The 25,651-nt window shown below is 43.2% G+C and overlaps 1 protein-coding gene across 3 annotated transcripts in view; it reads left to right on the forward strand.

The window, feature by feature from the left end:
• Window positions 1-25,651, forward strand: part of LOC116424691 (very long chain fatty acid elongase AAEL008004) — a 78,385-nt gene that overhangs the window by 18,073 nt on the left and 34,661 nt on the right. Inside the window, exon 1 of one of the 3 annotated variants that reach the window (XM_031971421.2) lies at window positions 9,206-9,751. The exons of the other annotated variants lie outside the window; for them this stretch is intronic. The gene's annotated coding sequence lies outside the window, so the exon portion shown is untranslated. Of the gene's footprint in view, window positions 1-9,205; window positions 9,752-25,651 lie in introns of those variants that run through there. 3 annotated transcript variants of the gene reach the window in all.

Consider the following 25,651-nt stretch of genomic DNA (forward strand, 5'->3'; position numbering starts at 1 on the left):
ATCACGATTGTACCATTTAAAGGTAACATTTCAATGACTCCCAAATATTCTTGAATAAATAAATAGAGAACCTCAAAGTGAAAAACCAAGAGCACTTCGGACCGCAAAGGGTTAAAAGCAGTGAAGTCATCCTTGAGTGAAATTGGTTTTGACAAATTCCTGATCATTCTGGTAATCTTGATAACCTTGGAATTCTTAACAATCGAATGAGAATAACTTCGATACACAAAGTTCCCAAATATCTAGTAATTGTAGTAAACAGTAGAAACGATCGATGAACCATAAGTTCTCTTCCTTCCCTACTAGGAAGGCGATGAACTACGATGAACTTCTTCGTTCAAGGATTCCGTCGAAGGGACGTATACATATTTGTCTACCAGCTTCCGTAGTCGAAGAAAAATTACATTCATGCACCCGTCACGTGCCAAGTTTCTTTTCCTTTCGAGTATAATTTTAGACGAACCGACTCAGGCACAGGGGTTGCAAAAAAGAATTGCGCCGTTCCCTGTTACCAGTTTAAAGCGCAGTAATCAAAGTTCACTGTCTCCTGCCGCTACTGTCGTGCCCGATACTAATGACTGGGAAAGCATTCGCAGTCCCGCAAAAACGCCAAGTACTCCGAAATTCAAGGTCTCGCGTTTCGAGCGAGTTGTGACGCTGAAGTCACACGATTCCACGAGGTTGAACCCTTGAACTCGAATTACGAGTCTCACTTGCATGCACTGGGGAACTGGATTTCGCGAACTATTTCGCAAGCATTCTGTATCTCGACTAAAACGCTTCTCTTATGTTCATAAAGAAACTTCGTCGAAGCTGCGGCACTTGAATTTCCTTGAAAATTCTGTGGTGTTAATGGAAATGATTATTTATTTAAAAAGATGAAGAAGCTTTGTCTCTCAATTTACTTGTGATTTTTCTTCGAGTTCGTTTGAAAAAAATATCGTCTTTGTATAGTTAGAGAACGTGGAGTATTTCCAGCGAAACACTTCCGAGTGCAAAGGGTTAAAGCTACGATGCTACGATTCCGCCACAAAATTGAACAGCTCGAGCAGGAACGTTTTCTTCAGCGCAATTTTTTTTTCTGCGGTCACTGTGTCCGCGGAGCACGTGACCGTCAAACACGTGTCGCAAGGAGGCTTTCTAGAGCAGTTTTTTTTGGCCATAAAACGGCTTTTTACGCGGAATTTTGCTAACCTGAAATAGACTGAACATTAAATACTAATGAGACTGCGACGATGCGTCTGATATTCCCATTGCTCTTCGACCTCCCCTTTTTTATTCTGCGCGTTGGTAGTTCTGACGACCAACACGACGCTCAATTACCGTTGAAGTACAATGCACGTCAATTCGTTTCCTTTGTACAGTCGAATTTCAATATTTTTTGCGGTCCAACATTCGAGACGATTTAGCAGTCATATTAAAATGAAGCTGCCAGTCAGGCTGAGAGTTCGAGATTAAACGAAATGAATCAGAAAGTATTTATATACCGTAGAATCTCGAGCTGTCACTTCGCACATTTTCGACAATTTTGATGTCAAAGTGACAAATGTACTTGCAGTTGAATTTTGACGGTTATCCCGAGAAATAACGCAAGTTCGCTTTGAAACGCTGAAACAGGGCGTGTAATAGGCTTCCAGGCGCCCCGAATCAATGACTTGCTCAATGATCATGGTCAAGGTCTGACAAATCTTGCAACAGTGGATGCAAGTAAATGATCTCCTAAAAACTTGGAACTTTGTACCTTCGAAATGCGCAAAACTCCATTAAACTTCTTCAAACGGAGGAAACACACAGATGCGTTGCACGGGTTGCCCTGTAAAAGCTGTCGAAATGAACGAGAATTTCCTAATTCCTGAATCCAAAGGTGTTCCGGCCTGAAAATCGTGCTTTCACCGCGGCGAGTACGCTCGGCGCCGCTCGGCGAGTTAATTGTCCAGAAATCCACGAGAAAAAGCGTGTCAGGCTAATGGCAGAGCACACACGAGCTAGGGCCCGAAGGAAAATCGTCTTCCCTCGATCGCATAACAATTTATTTACGTACGAAATGCTCCGTTGAGCTCGCCTCCTTACGTAACCGTGCCACGGGCCGACCGTCGGGGATGACGAGTTAACTCGTCGTACGTGCTCGACCATGTCTGCCCGGTAAATGTTGCTTTCCTTATTCTCTGCGATCGCGAGCATGCCTGGATTCGAATTTCTTCGAGAATACCGAAAATCTTAAGCGTTTTCCCATAGAGTTTGTCTTTCGTAGCAGAGAAAAGCAGGAACAATTATGAATTGTTTGGCGTTGCAACGTTTGCGTTACGCTATTATCAACTTAGTTGCCTCATTAAACATTTTCATTTCACATCGGTTGTCTTGTATGTTACGATTGTCTTTTAGTCATTCGGAAGCGTCAGCCACCAGTGACTGACATGGCGCTTAACGTGTTAACAGGTTCACGTTGTGGTTAACTACAGAAGCGATTTTCTCTTTGTCGATTAAAACCTTAATCAAGGTTTTATTTATAATACAAGCAATTGTTGCGAAGAAGGATGACTTTGTGGTTTCCGCTTCATTAAGGAAACTGTTTTGACTGCGTTCGAGTTTTAACGACTGTTTACTTGGCAAGTGTTAATTGTTACGTCGTAATTACTTATTTAAAATTAATAGGTGCGATAATTGATGAGATACAGGTTCAAAGCTTCACCGAGAGTCAATTAGAACGCGAGAGGTTAATCGATACGAATATTTTATCGCTGTGCGAAGGTTGTTCGTCTACTGTACCTTGCACTACACCTCGTCGATGGAGATTCAATGATAAGTTATAGTTACGTTCGCACTTTCACATTATCTTCCGCTAACGCGGAAAACAGATTGAACAGCTAAAAGAGATCTCAGTGGATAATTAAAACTCTGTACTGAAAATGGTTCACGAATATCGAGCCCTAACGAACGTTATTTCAGCGAGATGGAATCTCCATATTTGGAACACTAACTCGCGAGCAAATGGTTAAATGACTCGAATAACAAGAGATCGTAGTTTCCTTCTTTCCTGTTCGAGCAATCGATATGTAATTTAGTTTTGTTATGCTGACAGTCTTCTATATTTCGAAGAATCATCGACTACAATGGGTTAAACTTAAGGTCACCGATATCAACGTGGGAACTAGATTGCGCTTAATGCGCCGCACTTGAAGCAAACAATTGTAATTCAAAAGCATTTCTAGGTAATCTGAAATTTTGATCTCCTGCACTGCAGGTCGCTTAATTAGATCAGATTCTTATTTTCAAATTCTAAAGATAGTGAGGTGATTACGTGTGGGAACAGCGCGACGCACCAGTGAACGAGAATTCGCGGTCTCTCGATAACACCTCTTTCGACCGAACGAAATGATCAAATTTAGAATTCACTATCAAATTTTCTTTAATCTATCGACACATGGAACATCGAAATAAACTAGTTCTGTCGCTTAATTTATACAAGGTATTTTTTTATGTTAGTCGTAAAACGTATGATTGATATTTTGTCAGAAAATAATGAATATTCGTTGAGAAGTTCCTAGAAGTTCCTAGAAAAATTGATGTTCGACCGTTTGGATCTTGGAAATTAGGGATTCAAAATTGGGTTATTACGATGTGTATTCTTGTAACTGCACCAACCAAAATTGCCATCCGTACGATTCAGTTTTCCGAAACTTAGCCGGTACGCAATGCGTTAACAGCTCCAAGTGTTACCGTTTCTAGGTTCAACGCGTGTCATGGCACCATGTCAACGATTCCATCAGCTATTTGCGCGAATCCACGCGACCTTGAACCTATCGCAGCCCCCGTGCTCGTTTCGTGGACACGCGACGACTTCGTCGGGCCAACTCTGTCGCAATCCTCCGTTCGAAGTAGGCAGACCAAACACCTGTCGATCGCCGATTCCGCCGGCCTCGAGCGTAGCTACGCTCCTCCTTATTCCTCTCGTTGACGACGGCTCCGAAGAAGCGTCGGCGCACCCTCTTCGTCTTCTGGCGCGTCTTCAAACATCGAGTGTCTCCTGACGCGCGAATGCCAAATACGCTCTTCGGTGTCTTTGAAAACACGAGAACCCCGCTCTTTTTTTCGCCTTCTTCCTCTTCCTTCTCGTTTTCGGAATACAGAACGATGATGAATCGCCAGGACCGCTGTAGTCATCGGGCGTTTAGGATGAGTCGTGCGTTTGTTTACGGAAGCCTCTCGCACGGCTGTTCAAGAGACTCGCGTGTAGGATTGAAGAGTTTTGTTTTGAAATTTAGTCGATCGGCATTGGACGCGTGCTGTCGATGATTGGACAGTTTGCTGCTGTTACGATCATTTGCTACTTTAATACTAGGTTTACGGGACGCGTCAATCCGACGCATATTGAAGTTTATAAACACTGTTTGGTAAATGTTTGCGCCGACTTTGATTGATGCAATTGCATCAGTGTGTACGTTAATTGTCTATTTTTGAACATCAAACTTCAAAATCCGAATAGAACCAACGTGAATTTTTCTAGGAACCGTAAACCTAGTGTTAACCCTTTGCACTCCAGAAGTTTCTCGCCGGAAATATTCAATATTTTATAATGAGATACAGACATTTTCTATGACTTAGAGGCGCCTCTGGAGTGCAAAGGGTTAAGTTTGTTGGTTTTTGCGACTTCTAGTTTCGGTATCTGAAGTTCAAAGCTTCAAACGAATGATCTGATTGTTATAACTTATTATATTATTATATTATTATTATTATTATAACGAGAGATTCATGCGAGATTTCTTGTTTTCTAATATTTAACTTCTCCATGCACAACTCAGTGTTTCGTGGAATATATTTCAATTCCAAAAGTTGTCTGCAAAGGGTTAATTAAGGTAACTCGAACTGTACTCTATCGTATATGCAGATCCGGGTCTACGCAGACCCCACAATAGGCTGCGAGAGGCGGGGGCGAAGGACGCTCCGAAAGGAAAACAAAAGTTTCATAGGCGATCTTCGCGCCCGTGCAAATAGCCTAGCCCCAAAAGCTGCGTTTGCATCGAACGTGACATGACCGGTGAACGAGGAATTACGTCACCGGCCGAAAGCGTTTCGCGCGTTGCGAAAGTGTCGTGTACACACGCTGGATTTGGCGATCAGTCAAAACTGCGTCGGGCATTTTTCAACGATATCGAGAGTAGCCTGAAATGATCTTTAATCTGTGACGGATCCAAGGATCGAGCACATGATTTTTAATCGTCGATGCCACCACTTCTTTTCTCAAGGACAAAAACAAATTCCGAGATTTCTTTCCAGAAACTCTCTTACTGGATTAAGCTCGGTGTTGCTTGTGACACGTAAAAATACTCGTGGATAAATTAGAACTGTGCATAGATTCGAGTATGTTTGATATACTTTCACCGAACATTGAGCATTGTGGGCGGAGCTAACGGAAAGTAGTAGGGGGAGTGCCAATAAGTACAGTGGGAGGAGCCAAGGAACATAGATGGGCGGGGCTAAATAGAAATTCTAAGATTTACGCGTCATTTATCGTTGCGAAGGATAACGTAGGCTACAATAATGTTTTATTTGCGATACTCGTTCACGATGAATACGTCGGGAACGTATATCTCCGCAGTACAGTCCACGAGTAAATAAATACCTACAAGTTTCCTTTTGCTCTGAACGAGTGTATCACAATTAATTCCACGAATCGAACTTTTTCCGGTGGAAACCGCGAAATCGATCGTGTTAATTTGCCGGCGAGTTTAACCGGTGATCGTGCATTGCGGTAACACCGATTGCGCAACCGGTCGTGTATAACGGACGCGACGTGTCGGTATCGGGATCGAATCGCGTAAACCGTGTCGAAACCGCGGAGCGTTTTCGGAGGAACACGTGATACGTCCCATGACAAAACAGCGAATCGTAGGAATAACGCTTCATTCTTGACACTTTCGTCGAGCTCGTCGTTGACTGCTGACGTCCAAGCGCACCGTCGACGAGCCTGCCACTCGAAACGCGGAAATAAAATTGAAAAATTTCCTTCAGCCACGTGAGACCGATTCTCGGAACGCGATTAACACTTTTCAGAGGTGACGAGAAGAATCGTAGGTTACTTCATGAAAAATATTTTCTTCGGTTTGAAGAAACGCAAACATTCATGCGACGTTCGTCTAAGAATGCCAAAGGAAAACTTCAACCTTTGTCAAAAGTTTTTCACTGGATATTCAACATTCCCCGACGCTGTTTTTTCTTTGTTTCAATGTGTCACGTATTAACCCTTAGCACTCCAGGTTGTTTTGTAATCTATCAGCAACTACAACTAATTTTTAGTGTTCCTAGCGAAAATTAGAAATGCAACATTTCTTCGATCTTAGATTCATTAAAATATTTAATACTATAACTGGTGCGATATTGGAGCCTACAGAGTTCAAAGGGTTAATGCATCATACAAAATTGAATATTATATATATCATTCTCGTTCACCAAGTTTCGACACTGTGGGAGGAGCTAAAGACAGTGAGGAGCCAATGAGAACTATGGGCGGTGCCACGGTAAAATAAGGGAGGGGCGAAGGTGACGTACGAGTCCAAAGGCTAAATCTCGTGTTGTGATAGTAATTGCTCCTGTTATGCAAATACAGTAGTGTCACATTCCTCACCTTGAATACTTTTTCAAAGCACGTCGCCACGGAGAAACGTTTACATATTGTTATTGTTAATCGCTGCATCCGCGAAGGCGGAAGAACGCAGATCCCAGAGACAAGTTAAGGTTGATTCTCTCAGCGGCTTCTCGCTCGCGGCAAGGTAAAGCGGACGAGTCCGCGGTTGGGAAAAAAAACCCTCTTGACCGTCGAACGTTTTTGAAGTTTCCATAAAGCGGGCCGTCGATTCACGTCCGTGATCCGTGCGACTCGCGCGCGCGCGCGCGCTGCGCGTGCTCTCACGTTCATTTCTTCGTCGATTGTCATCGCCGCGGCATTAATAATTCATATTTCCGTCGCAGCCTTTCCAGAGATCTTGCGAGGCGAGATCGAACGATCTATATTTCCAGCGCGCGCGCATGATCTCTCTGGCTTTCGTGATTTTTTATTCCTCTGTTTTATTCGACGCCGCACAAATTAAACGAAACGAGTGGAAAATGAAAGCGAGATGCGACGGACGATCGTTAACTGCTTCAAGTATATTTCCTCGATGAACTTCTTGATTAATTACCTTCTTAAATTAATATTGTTCCCCTCTGTTTATCAAGATGCTATTGATAACATTCAATTCGCGACAATACCTTCTGATTCGCATAGAAGAAATTAGTCGTATTGAATTTAACCCTTCACGCTCGAGATTTTTCGTTATGATCGTTCGTAACTGTCTGATGACATTGATGGGACATTTTGCATCTGACGCAAAAAAAATCTTTCACGGATCACTGTATACTGAGTGATAATGATGCAAAAGTAAGACTAATTATATAGAAGCAGAGACACTTTACGTAAGACCCATTTTTTTTTTATCTATCACGCTTAATGTGCGTCAGTTTGACTGTAATTGCAGTTTATTGGAATAGGTAATATTAATTTTAATAACCATTTGCATTTACAGATATCTCACATTAATCCGACCGCCAGGGGCGGGATCTGTTTGCGATTTGTTTTTCTTGCGATCAATCACGAAGCAATTAGAACATATTGATTGAATAACAATTATAACCGCCGTTTAAATTATGTAACGTGTGCATAATACCGGCGGACAAATATTAACGGAATGAAATCGCGTTTTTGTTACGCCAGTCGATAACAGTTTCCGAACAGTATCATTATACGTGACAGCGGCAGTCGTAAAACTTACAACATTGTGCTGAAAACGTTTAGAAAATATGTTCGTCGGCCTTCGAGCATTTTTAAATATTATTTCAACGATCGATCTCCGTGCTCGCAAATTTCGCGAGCGAGATACCGACTTCTACGAAATTTCTAAACAAACGAACGGACGTATTCGATTTTGTTCTGAATTGATAAAACTACTGAATGCTCGGCGTAGAATAAAATACATCGACTTCAGAAAGATTTATGTTTTACCGATGATTTCGGTCGACTGCTCGAGCACGCTTGCCGCGTGCACGTCTCAACTAGATGAATCGCAGGAATCCGAGGGCGACGAGTTCCTAGACGGCGTGATCGCACTTTAGACCGTGATCTAAAGTGTAATCGGCACACCGGTCTAAACACCGGCGTTTCATTGTGGCTGAGTGCCGTTGCGCAATACCATAATACAGAAAACACAAGCCATACGGTTCCGGACTCCGCGAGAAGTCCGGTGACTACGTCTCGGACTTACCTTGACGCTGACATTCTGCGAACTCTTTGGAAGATCAACGATCTACCGTTTCCTGTGCATTCTCTCGATAAATATTAGGCGCTTGCAACATTGCCTTCTGTTCCGATAGACGCCAAGGCAGCTCTACGAGGAATATATAGACAGGATTTTTATCCTGAAAATGCAAAATTGCGGAAAATGTACCTGAACATGAAAAAAACTTGTATTTTAACCACAATGATCTTGATTCGCGTAATCATGCACATGCTCTAGCTTCGAAGCTATAATTTTCGCGACCTATATAAACTAACGTAGTTTTCTAGAACCAGTAGAACAACCTGCAGAATAAACGTCCGTAAATATAGCGTTAACTTGCTGCACTAAAAATTTTGAAAATTTCCTCGAACGATTCACGAACTTCCTCGTATAATTAGAATATTTTTCCCGCGTCTGAAAAGTTCAAGTTCCTTATCAAACCTACTGTCAATCCTCTCGCAGCCCGTTTATCCAACTCCACGCCCAGTTCATTCAGCGCATCAACAAACATGAACCTTCAAGCGACTCGAAAAAAGCCTCCGAACTCGAAGTGACGCGGCGACAAAAGTGTGAAACAACGATACGGCGAATCGTCGCGATCGCCGATGAAAACGATCGACGGAGAATGCCGGTGAACCGCGGAGCTGCGTCGGCGAGTTCCTTGATAATCGCGTGGGTACATATTGAACTTGAGCGCGGCCGATAATCGGTGTCGCGCAAAGGGCACACGCGCGGAAAGGAAATTGTCGATTGGCGGAAAAGAAAGCGGTGAGAAACGGGAGACGGCCATTTACGCGGGCGCGCGCGCGCGCACCGGTTGGTCCCGCGTCGGCGGCCAAAGGATCGACACGCCAAGGTAGGAGGGATGCGGTACCAATATGGCGGCTCGGTTAAAAGCAATCCACCGGGCGAAGCGCTGTCAGTTCGCGACTCAGCACGGCGGTAGCGTGTTCGTACGTAGCGAGTACACGATCGAACCGGTGGTTAAACGCGAGAATAAAATCGGCGAGACGGCTCGTTCGCGATCCATTGGCATCGGCGTTTATCTCTCTCGGTCACCTTTGGTTTCTCTCTTTCTTTCTTTCTTTCTTTCTTTTCCTTTAACGCTCGCACCGAACAGCACTTTCGATCGGAAGCCGATCGAAGGTGAAACGTCGCCTTCCGTCGAAGCAGCCTCTCTCTTTCCCTCCGCGATCGAATTCGGAAAATCGATCGTCAGCCGTGGCGCGCAGTTGCACGTTTCCTCTTCGCTCTTTTAACGACAACCTCGGCCAGCTGTGTTCGATCGGCTGCCGGTAGATCGTCGGTCGCCAGTGTCAGCGGGCAGATAGAAAGAGGGACGGACGGATCGGTCGGTCAGTGTGTGTTCGGTTACGAGGACGCCGGGAAGACGGTTACGTGAGAAATCCCGAGATCCAGGGGAAACGACGAACCACTCTTCGGTAAGTGAAGAAAGTTAAGCCCGGCGAGCCGCGGACGATTGGCCGATTAGAGAGAAACACGCCGACCGACGACTTTGTTTCTCCTCCTGACGTAACGAGACGACCGTCACGCGGAAACGATATACCTAAAGGCCTCTGCACATCGTCGCGCGCGTCGCTGGCGCACGCCTCGGTGCTTCGTTCTCGCGGTACGCGTTACGATCGGTGGAGATCGGTATCAACGATCGAGACGTGCTTAAGAGATCTTCGCGATGCTGGTAGCTGTTGTTGTTGAGAGTAATATTAGAATTGGAAGAGACTTTTCGAATATTGGTATGGAATAAATTAAAAAATTAGTATCGAGGCAGATCGAAATGACATCAAGAGCCTAAGATCAATGTCTTTGTAGTCAATTCTTTGTTTCCTGATAGGATTGTAGATCCTGTTGTCGAAGTAGAGCTAGGATTAGAGGAGCAAACATTTCGAAACACATCGATGTCACGAGATTTGATAGAAAGATTCAAAATTGGGGAGGCAGATTGAAACGACGCGTGTACGAGCAACGCGCACCAATCGCAATGTGTACAGACCTTAACCGTGCAGCGTGCCTGTCTCTCGGCGCGCCGGGCGGCTTTGAATGAAATCGCCCGCGAACCGGGAACCGGTGATCATTGATTTTCGCGTGACTATCGCTACGAGGTCCGATAACGTGTAATCTGACCGACAGATCGTTGCCGTTTACTTAAAGCGCACGTGCGCGTCTCGTCGAACGGTGCCGCGTTCCTCGGATTTTTTCCCTCGGCGTTTGATACCCGTTACACTTCGAATTTCTTGGAATTTCTAACAGAAACACCTATCGTTCCGTTGAATTCTCTTTCTAATGAGAATCTATAGCAGCAGATGTATGAAATCTTCGAAATTTACGGATTATTGGTTACTAGATCGTTGATATTGCACGCACGAACGTGTCGAACGCGAGTTTCGCGATTTCAATGAACGTAATCAAATTTAGACGAATACCGTTGGTATTGGCTACAATTTTTGTAGGAATTGCATATTAATCGTATTAAATGCTCGGTAGTCCTAGTGTTGATACTTCGTCCGAGATTAATGAATGTTCACAATGAAAAATATTCCTTATTTCCTGATGAAATATCAATGGTATTATTTACAATTAACATAAAGAAATACTTTGCATAAATTAAGTGATGAAACTATTTTATTTCGACGTTCCATGCGTTGGCAGATTATAGAGAATTCAATACTGAATTTTAAATTTTATAATTTCGTTGGATTAAATCGAATGGCGAGTGAATTATAGAAAATTTAATACTGAATTTTAAATTTTATAATTTCTTTGGGTTAAACCGAATGGCGAGTGAAAGTCGCCTTTCGAGTGCAAAGGGTTAAGTCATCCATCGATAGCAAATAGTACGCGTAACGGTAGCCACCGACAGCAGCCGATCGTGAAACACCGATTTCCCAGTTCCCGATCGCGGTGGGCTGCGTGAATCAGCGGGATCAGTCGATTTAGGTTCAATTCACGTCCTGGCTCGTACGGTGGCCATGCCTCGACGTGTCTCCCGTTCCCTCGTCGGTGACGAGTTTCCGAAAGCCTTTCGATTTTCGTAAATTTTCCGCTTGCCGTTTATCCTCGTCGCTCCTTTCGTTTCCTCCCCTGGTTTCCTTCTTTTCTCGAACCTCCGTTCAGGGAAGTGTTTGCGAGGGACCCGCTTCGTTACGTATTCGCCGAGCATCGGGAAAACAATGTGCACGCACGTTGCTCGGCGCAAGGAACGCTCCACGATCCGGCCAACCAACTATTTTCGGCGAAGTCGATTTGCATCGCGTTCCCTTCTGCTTTAGATATGAATAACGGCCTGCTACCGAAAGAACACGGGAATATTATTAACTCTCCGTAACCGGATTTCTGATTCCTTAATGCTGTTGTTACTGTCAACGTGTTGTGCGGGAGTTTAATGTATGGGGAACCGTGGTACCGGGAAATATGGATGAGAAATATCGGGGGAGTCCCAATTAATCACCGAAGTAACGGTGAATAATAAGATACAATAACAATAACCCTTTCCGAAGTGCTTTTGGTTTCTCACTTCGAGGTTCGCGTCGACGTTAGTTCATTCGATTATACCTTAACCCTTAGCAGATGGTTTTGTAATCTATCAGCGACTGCTACTAATTTTTATAGTATCCCTAGCGAAAATTAGAAATGCAACATTTCTTCGATCTTAGATTTATTAAAATATTTAATATTATTCCTGGTGCCATGTTGGAGCCAGAGTTCAAAGGGTTAATATGACGCTCTATTTATTCATTCAGGAATATTTGGGAGTCATTGAAATGTTACCTTTAAATACAATTGTGATACTACAAATAAATATAGGAAAAATCGTTAAAAGGTAGAGGTTGCAGTAAAATAGAATGTCGAATTACTGTAGTAGCAATGAAGTAGTGCTCATAATTAGATCTCCCTTACTTTTTGATCACTGCATGGATGAAGAAATCTTTGTTTTCATTTCGATGTGGCAATGTTATACGATCGATTGAATATCATAAATAAATGCAATCGAAAGACGTCATTCAAGTTTCCTCATTCAAGAAATCTCCCTCGAAACTTCGCTTCCCGATCAATTGTTATTCCCTCGCAACGCGATTCGATAAGACTGACGATCGCTCGAAATTTCGGAATCGGTGAAAATAATGTTCCTCGACCGGAGAATAGTGTTTCCAACCGTTTATGGTGTTGCTCGAGTGTAAGATACGCATCTTCCGCAGCAGATAACGCGCATTAATCGCCGATAAGAGCCTTCAGACTATACAAGCGGTCACTTCACAGATACTACCGGCGATATTTGCGACCGTTATTATTATTATCTCGCGTCCGACGTCTCCGCGTCGAGACAGCATGAAATTACGGCAACAAACGACTCGCGCTAACGGAATCGTCGATGATTCTAGATTCAATTTTCGAGACAGTTTCGTGGATCATTCTTGCCACGCGCCAATTAGCCGCGAGGATAATTGAAAACCCGCGAGACAAACAAAAACGTCTATTCGTGACGCATCGTTTCTACGTGTCGTAAATATCAGATAGGTCCATTAATTCTCGCGATCGTTCCACGCGCCGATGCATCATCCGCGCAAAAAACTAATTCCTTATCTCGCGAAGCTACTCGCAAGAATTATCGCACCCCTAACAATGTCTCAAGATTATATTGTTCGTGAATCGTAAATATTCATAGCTTTTTCCTTCGATCGGCGCGGACGACAATCGTTTTTACCCGGTTTCTTCAGCTCCGTCGCGTCGTTCCTTTTTCACGCGACGCTCGCATAACTTCCGTAAGAGCCGCGACGGTAATTTCCATCTAATCTGCCGCTCGTCGGAAGAAGTCTCGTGCGACGAGTCGAAGAGGTAATAACGAGAAGAAATTAACGACGTCCAATTACCTTAGACTCATACCAATCGTATATCATCGCCTGGGAAACATCAGATTTCATCTGTTCGGATGAATTTCACGTGTCTTTAACAATTAGCCGCTTGATCCGACTCTACACAGCAAAGTTATAAACTTTAATCTTCATACAACTCGCGAGTACGTGAAACATTAAAATACAAAGCTCCGTTTCTTAATTTATACTTCTGTTCCCGTTAATTAGTTCCCAAGAGTGTCGCGTACGCTTGACCGTACGACGTTGAATATTTCAAAGGGAAAACTTTCGAGTTCAAAGGTTGGAAACGTTCGCTGTTCGCTCCGGTGACACGCCGGCTCCGTAGATCGGAATAGATCCGCGCGTGACTCGCATGCGGCCGCACCGGAAAGGACGGGAAAAGAGCATAAAAACGCGCGCGAGATGACGATCTCTTACGTCCGCGGAATCCGTAAACATTTCGGGTATGGTAATCGCCGCGGGAGCCTTGACATTTCTCGATCCTTAGCGAAACGAGATTTTGCGGAAGTCCCGGGATTCTCGGTCGCGTTGCGATCCCGCGAAGGACGCGCCGTTCCGAGGATCGAATCGACAATCGACCGATCCGAACGGACTTCCCCTGTCCCGGCGGCGTTCTCAAGGAAGTAAGTCGCATTTGCATCACAAAGAAAAATGGGAAATTATTGCGTTGCCAGCCATTCGTACGTCACAATGGTAATAATAACGATATTAACGATATTATAGTAATAATAATAATAATAATAATAATAACAGCAGTAACATATTTTTTGAATTGCCAGAAAAACCTTGATCGATTCAATTATTGTTTGGTAATAATAATAATAATAATAACAGGAGTAACATATTTTTTGAATTGCCAGAAAAACCTTGATCGATTCAATTATTGTTTGGTAATAATAATAATAATAATAACAGGAGTAACATATTTTTTGAATTGTCAGAAAAACCTTGATCGATTCAATTATTGTTTGGTAATAATAATAATAATAATAATAACAGGAGTAACATATTTTTTGAATTGCCAGAAAAACCTCGACCACTCGATTCATTTATTGTTTAGTAATAATAATAATAATAATAATAACAGCAGTAACATATTTTTTGAATTGCCAGAAGAACCTCGACCACACGATTTAATTATTGTTTAGTCACGGCAAATACTTTTAACAGACACCAATTTCCTTGCAAATTGATCCGCAGCATTTTGGAAACATCAGATTATCATCGACTATCACGGCAATCGACGAGTCAATTAACGATGTAAATTGTGTTCATTCTGACATTTAGCTCTCTTGATTTGCAAACCGTGACGAATTCCGCGGGACGAGAGCTGAAGGTTCGATTGAATTACCTTCCTAATTAAGCGCTCTGAGGCTGCCTCGCGAGAAAAAACTCGCGAAATGTGGCCAACCACTTTGTCCTATGAATATTTAAGAATCTTTCTTCGGAGGCACGATAACACGAACGGTGTCGCGACATTCTGTATCGTTCCTCCGAGGTATCGGCGGTGCATGTTTTTTGGGATACCGTTCGGAAAGAGGATAATTTATTAATGGAACCGGGGGGCTTATTAGCATGTCGCCGCGCGCAGAAAGTAGATAAGCTCGTTTGCCGGCGTCCGTGATCCGTCATTGGAAAAACGAGGACTCGGGGACCCTCGGGAAACGATGTTCCCGACCGCCAACCAAATAATTTGGCCGCTCGGGTCGCCTGGACACGCGCAAAAAATTCTTTAACTAGCTTTAAAACCGTGTCCGGCCGGATCGTAAAAATCGTATTAAGCCTGCGTCCACTTATTCGATGGAACGCTCGGCAGAAAAAAAACTGTTGCTAAACATCGAGCGCGACGGTAAACCGTTAAATATCCGCAGCGGCGGATTTACATAGACATAATTGATTTTCCTCGAAGATAGCGCCGTATATCATCGAACTTTATTGCACGCCATCGCCATATTTTTTGCGGCCGCACATTCGCGTTCGGGGATTGCTCCATTGACAAATAAATCATCGTCCTTCCACGTGTCGGTCCTCCTTTTCTCTCTTTTTCGGCCTGTCGTGTCGGCACCAACGAAAAACGGCCGATCCTTCGAATTAGACGAGTTTGCCGATGATGTGATGCAACACGATGTGCTCCTCGGAGTTTTCGAATTTCAGCCGGGATTATCTGATTAGGATCTCGTAATTTGATTTCCAGAAGAGAATTGAACTTTGATCTTTCGCGATTGATTCATTTGAATGTTTACGTGTCATTGTTATCGTTAGATTCGGTTATGTTTTTCCTACTTTCAAGTTAGTTTCGGACAACGTTGATTACCGCATTTCTTGGATTTCTTTGAAAGGTTGTGTCGTAGACATTGACATTAGTTGAATGTACAAATATGTTGAACTGAATAGATCGCAAAAGATCGGAATTCATTTTTCCACCTAATGGACGCGCACTGCGCGTTGTCAGTAATTTAATTGACAACGTCAGCCGCTAATCTCTAACGCATATTCATGGTGCATCGTTAATAATGCATGTATCCGCGGCGAGCATTGCGTGCCGTGCGTCGAATGAGTTTCCACGGGCGTCGCGCGCTCAGGAACAAATCGAACAGGCACGACCTCACCGAGCGCGACAAATGAGCCGCAGAGCCTTGGAGCGGACCCGTCACACGGAAGTTTTTCGTATTTCGTGTGGCCCGCGGTGAATTTGTAATCGCCTGCCGGCTGGAAACGATGCCATTGCTTCGGAGATGATGGGACTTTTGTCGGGCGAACAATGATCTTTGATTTTCTGCTGGAAAGATGTACAGGATTCGAATTTCTAATCTGAAGCGATGGAGATTTGAAGCTTCGAGGCTTGGGAAATTGGGGACTCAGGAACTTAGGTAATTAGGAATTTAGAAGCTTAGGAACTTGATCATTCTGAAACTTAGGTATTTGGAAACTTTGAAGCCTGGGAAATTGAGAACTTGAGAACTTAGGAGCTTGGGAAATTGGGGACTCAGGAACTTAGGAATTTAGAAGCTTAGGAACTTGATAATTTTGAGACTTAGGTATTTGGAAACTTTGAAGCCTGGGAAATTGAGAACTTGAGAACTTAGGAGCTTGGGAAATTGGGGACTCAGGGACTCAGGAACTTAGGAAATTAGGAAATTAGGAATTTAGAAGCTTAGGAACTTGATAATTTTGAAACTTAGGTACTTGGAAACTATGAAGCCTGGGAAATTGAGAACTTGAGAACTTAGGAGCTTGGGAAATTCGGAACTTAGAAACTAGAAAACTTGGTCTTCCAACACACAGATACTTCATCTCGAAATATCGACATTCATCCGCAAAGGGTTAAGGTGAAACGATCCTCTAAAGTGATCGAGGTCGAACGCAGGACATCAACGGATCAAAGTCCAAATTCCTTGAACGTCCGCGATCGTGTCAGTCACGTGAAATGAATTGGCGATGAATACGCGTATTACGTTCAGCGAACGTCCTCGGAATCGGCGAAATTTCGCCGGGAGAATGAATTCTCTCTGGACAGGATCGGACACGGTGAACAGGTGATACACTGGCTTGTCCCGCGGCAACGCGTGTCTGTCCGTTTCGCCGTTGCTCGGGTGAGAGGACGTTGCGACACCCGGCGAATTTTCTGGCAAAGATCGAAACTAGTTTTGCTTTCTCTCCTACTGTCGCGCGTTTTCGAAGTTCCCGGGCAGCCTGATCCGACCCGAGTTTCGTGGCCGCGTATCTGGCGCGGGCATATCCGGTGGAAAAAGGAGAGAAAATCCGCTCGATGCGTTCGCTGCTCGGCCAGGCCGCGGCTGACCTGCACTCTCGAGGGAATGCGGCCTGGTTTCGCAGCACGCCGATCGGTCCTGTTAATGATCGGCTTAGCAGTCACGTGCAACTTCGTTGGACCATTTCTTTCATCAGGGGCTGTGGACGGTTTTTCGATGGTTCTGCGAGCAACGATGCTTCGAAGTGGATTTGGCTCGTAACATTCCTTCGATCTTTTATTTTCCTGACTACAAAATTTGGGTGTGTGGAGAATCGAAGAATTTTAGGGTAGTTTTTTGGTTCGTTAAAACATTTGATATTATAACTGGTGCGACAGTGGAGCCTACAGAGTTCAAAGGGTTAAATTGTATCATTTTACTATACTATTTTCGATAGAATCAGTATTGCTCGCCAGTTGAGAATACCTGACAAGAAAATCCTGGTTTCCCTTAATTCGTCTCGTCGCGTCGAACAATTAACTCTCCATTGAGTACGGTGATGAACGACGGCGGCGACATCATTGACCCCTTTCGTCGCGATAGACACGTCCGATGATAGTGTTTCCACTCGGTGTTTTGCCCGGCAGACGATCGTAATTCATTTTCGCCGGTCGCTTCGCGTGGGGACGCGCGAGTATTGTCTTCCCTTTATCGCGAGATACCGCGAGCTTATTCTCTTGTTATTCGGTAAGAAATACTCGGTAAGAAATTTATCCGGTGACTCGACGCGCACCGTGGTTGCGCGTCAGTTTTTATTTTCCTGTTTTATTAAGGAAAGAGACGTTCCTAAACGGTGGAAGTCGCTCGGCAGCTACATGTACATTGAAATTTATGATGACGTACGTTCCGTGGTGATATTTTGTTGCAAACAAATGGTCGCGGCATGTAAATTAGGTATTTTTCTACCCAGCTGTTTCTTTACTTTTCTTTTTATCACCGATAGAACTGCCTTATACGCGATTGTTGAGTATTCAAGGCAAAACTGGTAATGGCTGCTCAGGAGAAATATCTACTTAACCACTTACGGTGGCAAAGAATTCAGAAATTCGGCAGGATTCATCTATTGTATACCGATATGTACACTAGTTTTGATTTTAAAACAACCTGGAATATGTAATCCAATAAGGCTATCGATGTGTACAACGTCGTCGGCAAATTTGGAACAAAAACGTCACGACATGCGTAGCACGTCTTTCCAAGCGGTTAAACATATAAATCTACTGTCTAAATATTTGTCTGTTATCTACAAACGATACCCTTTTCTCCTTTAAACTGAAAGAGCACGTGCAAAGGGTCACGAAGCACCTTTGACGAAATCAAACGGAGAATAAGTAGAATGAGAAGGAGCGAGACAGACACAGTCCGAATCCACGGTACGCTAGTAAAATTGACGGCAGAAGTGAATTTCCAATTAGGTCCGTTTCAAATAATAAATCCACAAATTTTTTCAAACTGTAAGAGCAAGCGTGGCAAGGGAACGCGAAGCACAGTTTGACCCTTAGCACTCTGTGGGCTCCAATATTGCACCAGTTATAATATTAAATTAAAAGATCGAATGTATATTATAGAATTTTTCATTTTCACTAGAGATAAAAATTAGTTGCAGTTACTGATAGATTACAAAACCATCTGGAGTGCTAAGGGTTAACAAAATCAAACGGAGAATAAGTAGAATGAGAAGCTTGATCTAATGAAATTGCGAACGGCAGAAGTGAATTTCCAATTAGGCCCGTTTCAAATAAAGGCACAGATTCCACTCGGACGGGCTGCAACCTTTTGCAAGAATTTCGCGTTTGTTCCGCGACCGTTGCTCGACGTTAAGGAAGGACTAATGCGACCGTTGCGTAAGAGGATTCTCCCGCGTTGCTGCCACCACTCTTCCTAGTCGAGATCCAGGCGCACGCGGTACCATTAACGCGTTAGAGCGGCTCTAGACGGACCCGTGACTTCATGCAGCTATGCACTTTCCCCGTGCTCGACCGTGTCTTATGGCGCTACGATTTTTAAGGAAAAGGAAAACTCGATCACCATGCCTACCGTCGGGCTGGCGTGTTCCGCGATTAACGCTTCAACTTCTGCATCGGCGCGCATCGAACTTATTTCTTGGCTTTTGAGTTTGTAGATACTTCGAGGTTGCTTAATCTCTTCAGATTGTTAAATCGAAAATTGCACTGAAATTGGAGAGTGATTGAACAGTGAACGGTAAGGCGGATTAAGCTTTATTATCCGAACCCGAGCCACGCGCCGCCCTACTCACGGAATCTCGTGTTTTTGTTCCGCAAACATGAAAGGAAAAGGTAGACTGATCGGGGAACTACGTGTATGTACGCACAGAAATCTCATTACACGAACAATAGTTTTTATTGGGTGAACATTAAATTTCATTGCGCGAGCTAATCTCATTATACGACCGAGCCAATAGCACCGGCAGGTAGAAACCGCGAGCTTAAGGTGTTCCGCCCTCGTTAGCAGCCGTGATCTGGAATTTTCGGAAGCAGGAAAACGCGGAGAGATAATTACAGTGCGCGCATGAATCACTCTATTGATTTATTAACACGTCGACGAAAAATATTTAGCAACACACCAGACAGCAGTGCAACGTAAGGATTGCGAAACCGAGTCATTAATAATTGTTTCTACCAATAAAAATCCTCCATGACGTGAATATATAGATAACAGTCTAACGTAAGAATTGTGCAACCAAATCATTAATCATTATATCCAACAATAAAAATATTTAATAACGCGAGCAACTATATAATACAGTAACGTAACAATTGCGAAACCAAATCGTTAAACACTATTTTCGATAATACAAATATTTCATAATACAAACGAAATAATAGCGTAACACGAGAATCATGAAATCAAACTAACAGTTTCTAACGTCATTCGTCTTAGCTAATAAAAAGTAGCCGATTGGAACCGTTGAGTCACTATGTAGATCATAAATTGTCTCCGTTTTTCTTTCGACTCGAACTTCATCGATAATCAACTTTGCCCGTGATCGATCATCCTGCAACGGAAGTGCACTCTCGATGGCACTCGAGAGATCGGTGAGCCTGCAGCGGTGAATTATTATAAACAATTTGCAACGATCGGTGTATATATATCGGTGTACTTCGTACAGGTTGCGTTGGCGATCGATCGATCGATCAACCGATTGAATCAGCTCGGAACTCGGACGAACGACGTCGCAGAGTCGCGCGGCGCAATGAAAACTCGACTGTCAGTTGCATTGTGTCTTAATCCGCGGCGCATCGATATTAATGGCCTGCCACCGGGCCTTTGAGAGTGAAAGCAGCGTTCCTCCGGATAAAATCGCGCTCGCGAGGCCTGCAGGCGAAGAATATTTTCGTGGGTTTAGAAAGTACGTCGGACGTTGCTTGTTCGAACGCGAAGTACCTTGCATGTCTCACTGTTTTTTTTTTTTGTAGCAAATATTATATATATATAATCGAGTGCAAAGGGTTAAAAGTATTAACACTAGATGTACGATCATTCTACACTTTATTCTATTGTTCCTAGAAAGCTACGTTCGTTCGCGTAGGTCGCGAAAGTTGTAGCTTCGAAACCAGAGTACTACAACGCGTATTCGAGTAATTTCACGAATCGAATTAAACTGTTACTGAACAATATTGAAAAATTCCGTTAAATTGACGGGTTCCGTAAATCTAGCGTTAAGTAGATGATGACAGCAAAGCAGTGAACTATTTATTACAATAAATGCAAAAATCGTAGGAAATGTCGCGGATTCGCGCTAAATCGAATGATATAATCGAGAAACGGTATTGCAATTGGATTACCGATCGTCTGCTGTTGCCGTCATCGGTAACGGTAACGAGGCTCCTCTGTCGAGCGGGCAACGATAACAAAATTTTCGGTAAACAGCTGTAGACGATGATGTCATCGAAATCGCGTTCCCGGTAAACTGATTCTCAACGAAGCGAATTCCCGGGAACACGGCGATCGGTAATCGGTAAAAAAGGATCAATTCGCGGGAACGTCCGAGTATGCTCGGACGAGGATAACACTCGGAATTCACGGGGATCTCGAAATTTATCTGCAACCTCGAGCCAAGCTGTCGACCTCCACGCCGGCCGACATTCGCCTTTTTCGCCGCGGACGCGTTGCCATCGCTGAACTTTCCCCAAATTCTTCCGATAGCTATTACGCTATCTAATCTCGATCTAATAATGAGGTTTTTGAGTTTATAGATCGATTCTGGCGAGCACTGAGTTGTTTTTAACGTTGTGATGTCTAATGTTTGTCCGTTGTGGAATTTGGGAATTTGAGAGTTTGAGAATTTAGGAATTTGGGAATTTGAGAATTGGAGAATTTGGGAATTTAAGAATTTTAGAATTTGAGAATTGGAGAATTTAAAGCTTGCAAACAATACTCAAATTTTACCGAGCACCAGCGTCGATTTCTGTTACTACAGTACAACGTAGCGTTAGAAAATAAATCGCCAATAATTATCCATCATATACAGTAACTTCGGTACGCAGCAAAGAGACAAACAGTATAACGTAAACACTAGAGAAACAAATCATTAATAATCATCACCTCGCAAACACAATATAATTATCAAACATTTGAAACACGGCGCTGAAAATGTTTACCATGGCCAACGCGTCAGCCGTCGATCCTCTCCTCGCGGCTCGTCGGCGGAAGAGTTAATTTGTTAATAAATTATGCATCGCGAAACACCGCGAGAGCGGCGCGCATTGAACTTGATCGGAACACCGTGAACGTAAACGCGACGCGCAGCATAAAAGACCACCGTGTGCGCGCTGCATTTCGTCGGGCGCATCCGGGCGTGCACAACGGTGTCCGCCGCACGTGCTTCGCGCCGGACACTCGAGACGAGAAGCGCGGCCGCGAAAGAACTTTTACAGCTGCATAAATTACCGCTCGCGCGTCACCGGTCCCCAATCAAAATCGGCGTTTACAAAATAATATTTCTAAAATCCAATATGCGTCAATTTGACGCGTTCCGTAAACCCAGTGTTAAAATAAAGTATCTGTTAGTATTACCCAGTGAGTCTATTTTTTGTTATTCCTCACCACGGCAACACGTGGGATTTTTAACAAATTAATCCTACAAATATTTAGCCCCTTCTCTTTGTTTCTCTATTTTTTTCCTCTGCGTGCTCCGATTTTAACGGTAGCCTAATGCTTCGCTAATATTTACTAATGTTATAGATAGCACTTCGCACTCGACGACGCTTCAAATTAGCAGATAAGTCTAATTGCTCGTTACATATTCAGTTTTTTTGCAGTTGCGATAAGGATAACCAATCGAACTCGCGAGAAATCTGTTCGGATTTGCTCGTTTCGTATTGATTTTTCTGTAACTTTGTTTGAATTTCAATTTCCGCGAGAAACGAACCGCTTAACACTAGAACTACCGAGCATTTAATACGATTAATATGCAATTCCAATAAAAATTGTAACAATAGATTATTTTCAGTTTCTTCAGACATTCGTTATAGTACTGAAATGAAGCTATTTATTTTCAAAATCATTTCGAATACTCAGTGCTTCGAAGATATCAATAATTGCTAAACAAAATTGAAACCAGTCATTTCGACTGATACGGTATTTCTAATGTTAAATCTACTGCACCGTTGCTCCAGTTTCAGCTCCGCATTGTTCAGTCGAAAACATTGTTTCGCACGAACCTTCGCAGTCTAACGATAGACAAGATATTTACAGTCAGAAACTTGAAAATTTGAAGTCTAATTCTTCGAGATAACTTTATAACAATAACAAACAATTTGCAATGACGTCTAGCGGGCGTTCCCACGAAAATAGTTTACGGTGTACATGAAATCGGAACGTGCAGAGGTATGCGTGCTTTTCAACGAGACTGTCGAGCGTGTCCGTGCATTGCTCAGATTTTCTGTGCAGAATAAAGAGCTGTAATAACACGGTGCAGGCTGTTTTCCATCAAAATATTTCCCAACTATTAATCTGTATCGAATTATTGCGAAATGCCGGGCATTATTCATGAACGCGGCGCAAGTAGAAGTGGCCGGTAATGGACAGACACGAGAGGCACTCGAGAGAACTCGTCGGTCGAGGTGATTTGCAAAAACTTTACAACTTCCTTTTCAGATTCTTCAAGTAAAGAATTTCTCGGTCGTATCGAGGCGTTTCAGAAAATATTGTGCAGCTTTTAATCCATGTTTTTCCTGCGGCCGACTAGTTCTCTGTTTTAGTCGATACGCGAGTGATCTGTTTGTGAGAAATTATTGTCGAGGATCACATATCACTTTTAGCTTGGACGTATCTTAACAAATATCGAGTAGCTCTTTTCCATAAGTTTTCGTCTTTGCAATTATAGATCATCAAAAATCACGATGAACATGGACAATGTTTTATTTTTGCGATCGAATGAGAAAGATTTATTCTACACCTTTGATTTACTTTTATTGGAATATTTTCTACTATTTGTTACTGTTCTTTACTGGAAATAATAAGTTCATCATTTTGATTCAAACTATTTAAATTAGAATGTTCTCATTAAATATTTACCTCTATTCAAATATTAATAGAAGAAATTCTTCACGTTAGTAACGATAGTCGATGCAATTGCAGAAATTTCTTAAGAAATCATCAGCTGTCGATCATCAATTTTCAAAAGGCTGTTCGTGTCTCGTAAGGATCCATTAATCAGACATTCGATCGTGCAGCGGTTTTAATCCGAATTGATGTACTCGCAACGAATCGCGGAGGTGTTTGCAACAAAGATTGCCAATTCGTTTCACCATGAAAACCTTATAGAAACGATTAACCGAGACTCGATGACATAACGCACGAAGATTTCGTTTCTAACGGTTCACAGATATTGATCTTTAAAACTTTGAAACTTCTCAGTGGAATTTTTCGAATATTTCTAATCCATTTAAATAATATTCTCTTACATTCAGAGGACGAAGAAATTGCAAACTCGAAACGATGACTTGCGATAAAAATGACGACGAAATCAACGACGAGACGATCCTCAGAATTGTTCTTTTTGACTAAATTATCAATGACAAAGTAATATCATCGATCATCGAGAAATAAATCTCAAGGTAAGAGGTTAACAGCGCGATTTGAAATGATAGAAAAAGTGGAGTCAGTCAGTGCGAATGATTGATTGCGCGAGCCGAACACGCTGGCAACGGGCTCGGATCGTACTCTTTCTTTCCGCGTACGACAAAATTACGTGTCTAATTAACGCTCTGAATACAGAAACCGTTCTGACCTCGACACAGTCCGCTCCAACGATTTCGCGTATCGTTGCTCGCTACGTGGATCGCGACACGCGTTTCCACAGTTCTGCCGTCTGTGACGATACCCCGCGCGTTTCCTCCCTTCCCGTCGAACCGTCCGACAACCGAAAAACCATCGACCGTTCATCCTTGAGTCGTTTGAATCTGGGTTAAACGGTTCTCCGCTCTTCGAGCCTCGTTCTCGGAGCTTTCAACCGTGAATCGCTTGTTCCCGCGACAATTATCCTGCGAGGTTAGCTGCATCGAAGAACGAGACGGTTTGCAACGTGCATCGAGTGCGGAAGATTCAAAGAAATTTAATGAATAATTTGCGAAAGACATTCTCCAAATATTTACCACTATTTCATACCACTTTCTGTCGGCTTTGAAACGAAAATGAATCTCAGGGCGAGAGGGAGATATTCGAATTTAATATCGATTTCAAGGATTTAAGGGAAAGGCACCAGTTTCTCCATCTAATGATAATTTTCTCAGGTTTATATTATTTTTATCTCTTCCGTGGGATAGCAGAATAAAATAAATCACTCGTTTCGAGATTCAATGAATCGAAACGATAAAAATAATCAAAGAACCTCATTCCAGTCGCGCTGCCGTTTCGTTCAGCTCGCCTGCGATCCGTCGTGCAGGAAACGCGTGAAAAAGTGGTCGGGTAGGAAACCGAACGATGGAAAACCGTGATTCAACGGTTACTCCATAACAAGCCATTCTTCCGTTTATAGAAACTTTCGTTTCTTTTCCGGACGGTCGTCCGTGGTCGTGGCGGTCTCCCGCTCGCGATTGCGATGGATTCTGCAACGGCGGGGGCCGGTTCATCTCGCTTTCGACCGATAAAGAAGAAAACAAAAGTTGCACCGCATTAATCCTCCGAAAACAGTTCAAACGAGTTTCCATCGGGGAAATTTCCGTACGAGGACCAGAAGCTTCTGACCTTTCGCGCTCCTCAATGATTTCTGCGGTCGCTTGCAACTCGTTCATTGCGCACGAAATTTCTTAACACGTTAAGCGCCATGTCTGTGAAATAAAAATGTTTAATAAGGCAACTGAGTTGATAATAGTGTAACGCAAACGTTGCAACGCCAAACAATTCATAAGTATTCCTACTTTTCTTTGCTACAAAAGGCAAACTCTATGGGAAAACGCTTAAGACTTTCGTGGCGCTTAACGCGTTAAAGAATCTTCGTGCGCAAAGGGTTAAACCTACGACACTACAAAACGAAGAAGCTCAACGCGAATATTGCTCGAATGTGTACCGCACAATCGAAGATAGTCGTTGAAAAGTTTGCCGACTGCCACATTGTCGGAACACTAGTGTTACACTCGGCCGGTGTACTGCTTCGTTAGCATAATTGTTTCCTGAAATGTTGTTGCAACTTCGCGCGGGCTAATAATACCGCGGATGGAGACCGGCGAATATTATT

The sequence above is a fragment of the Nomia melanderi genome, chromosome 5 (genome assembly GCF_051020985.1).
Source record: "Nomia melanderi isolate GNS246 chromosome 5, iyNomMela1, whole genome shotgun sequence".
NCBI lineage: Eukaryota > Metazoa > Arthropoda > Insecta > Hymenoptera > Halictidae > Nomia > Nomia melanderi.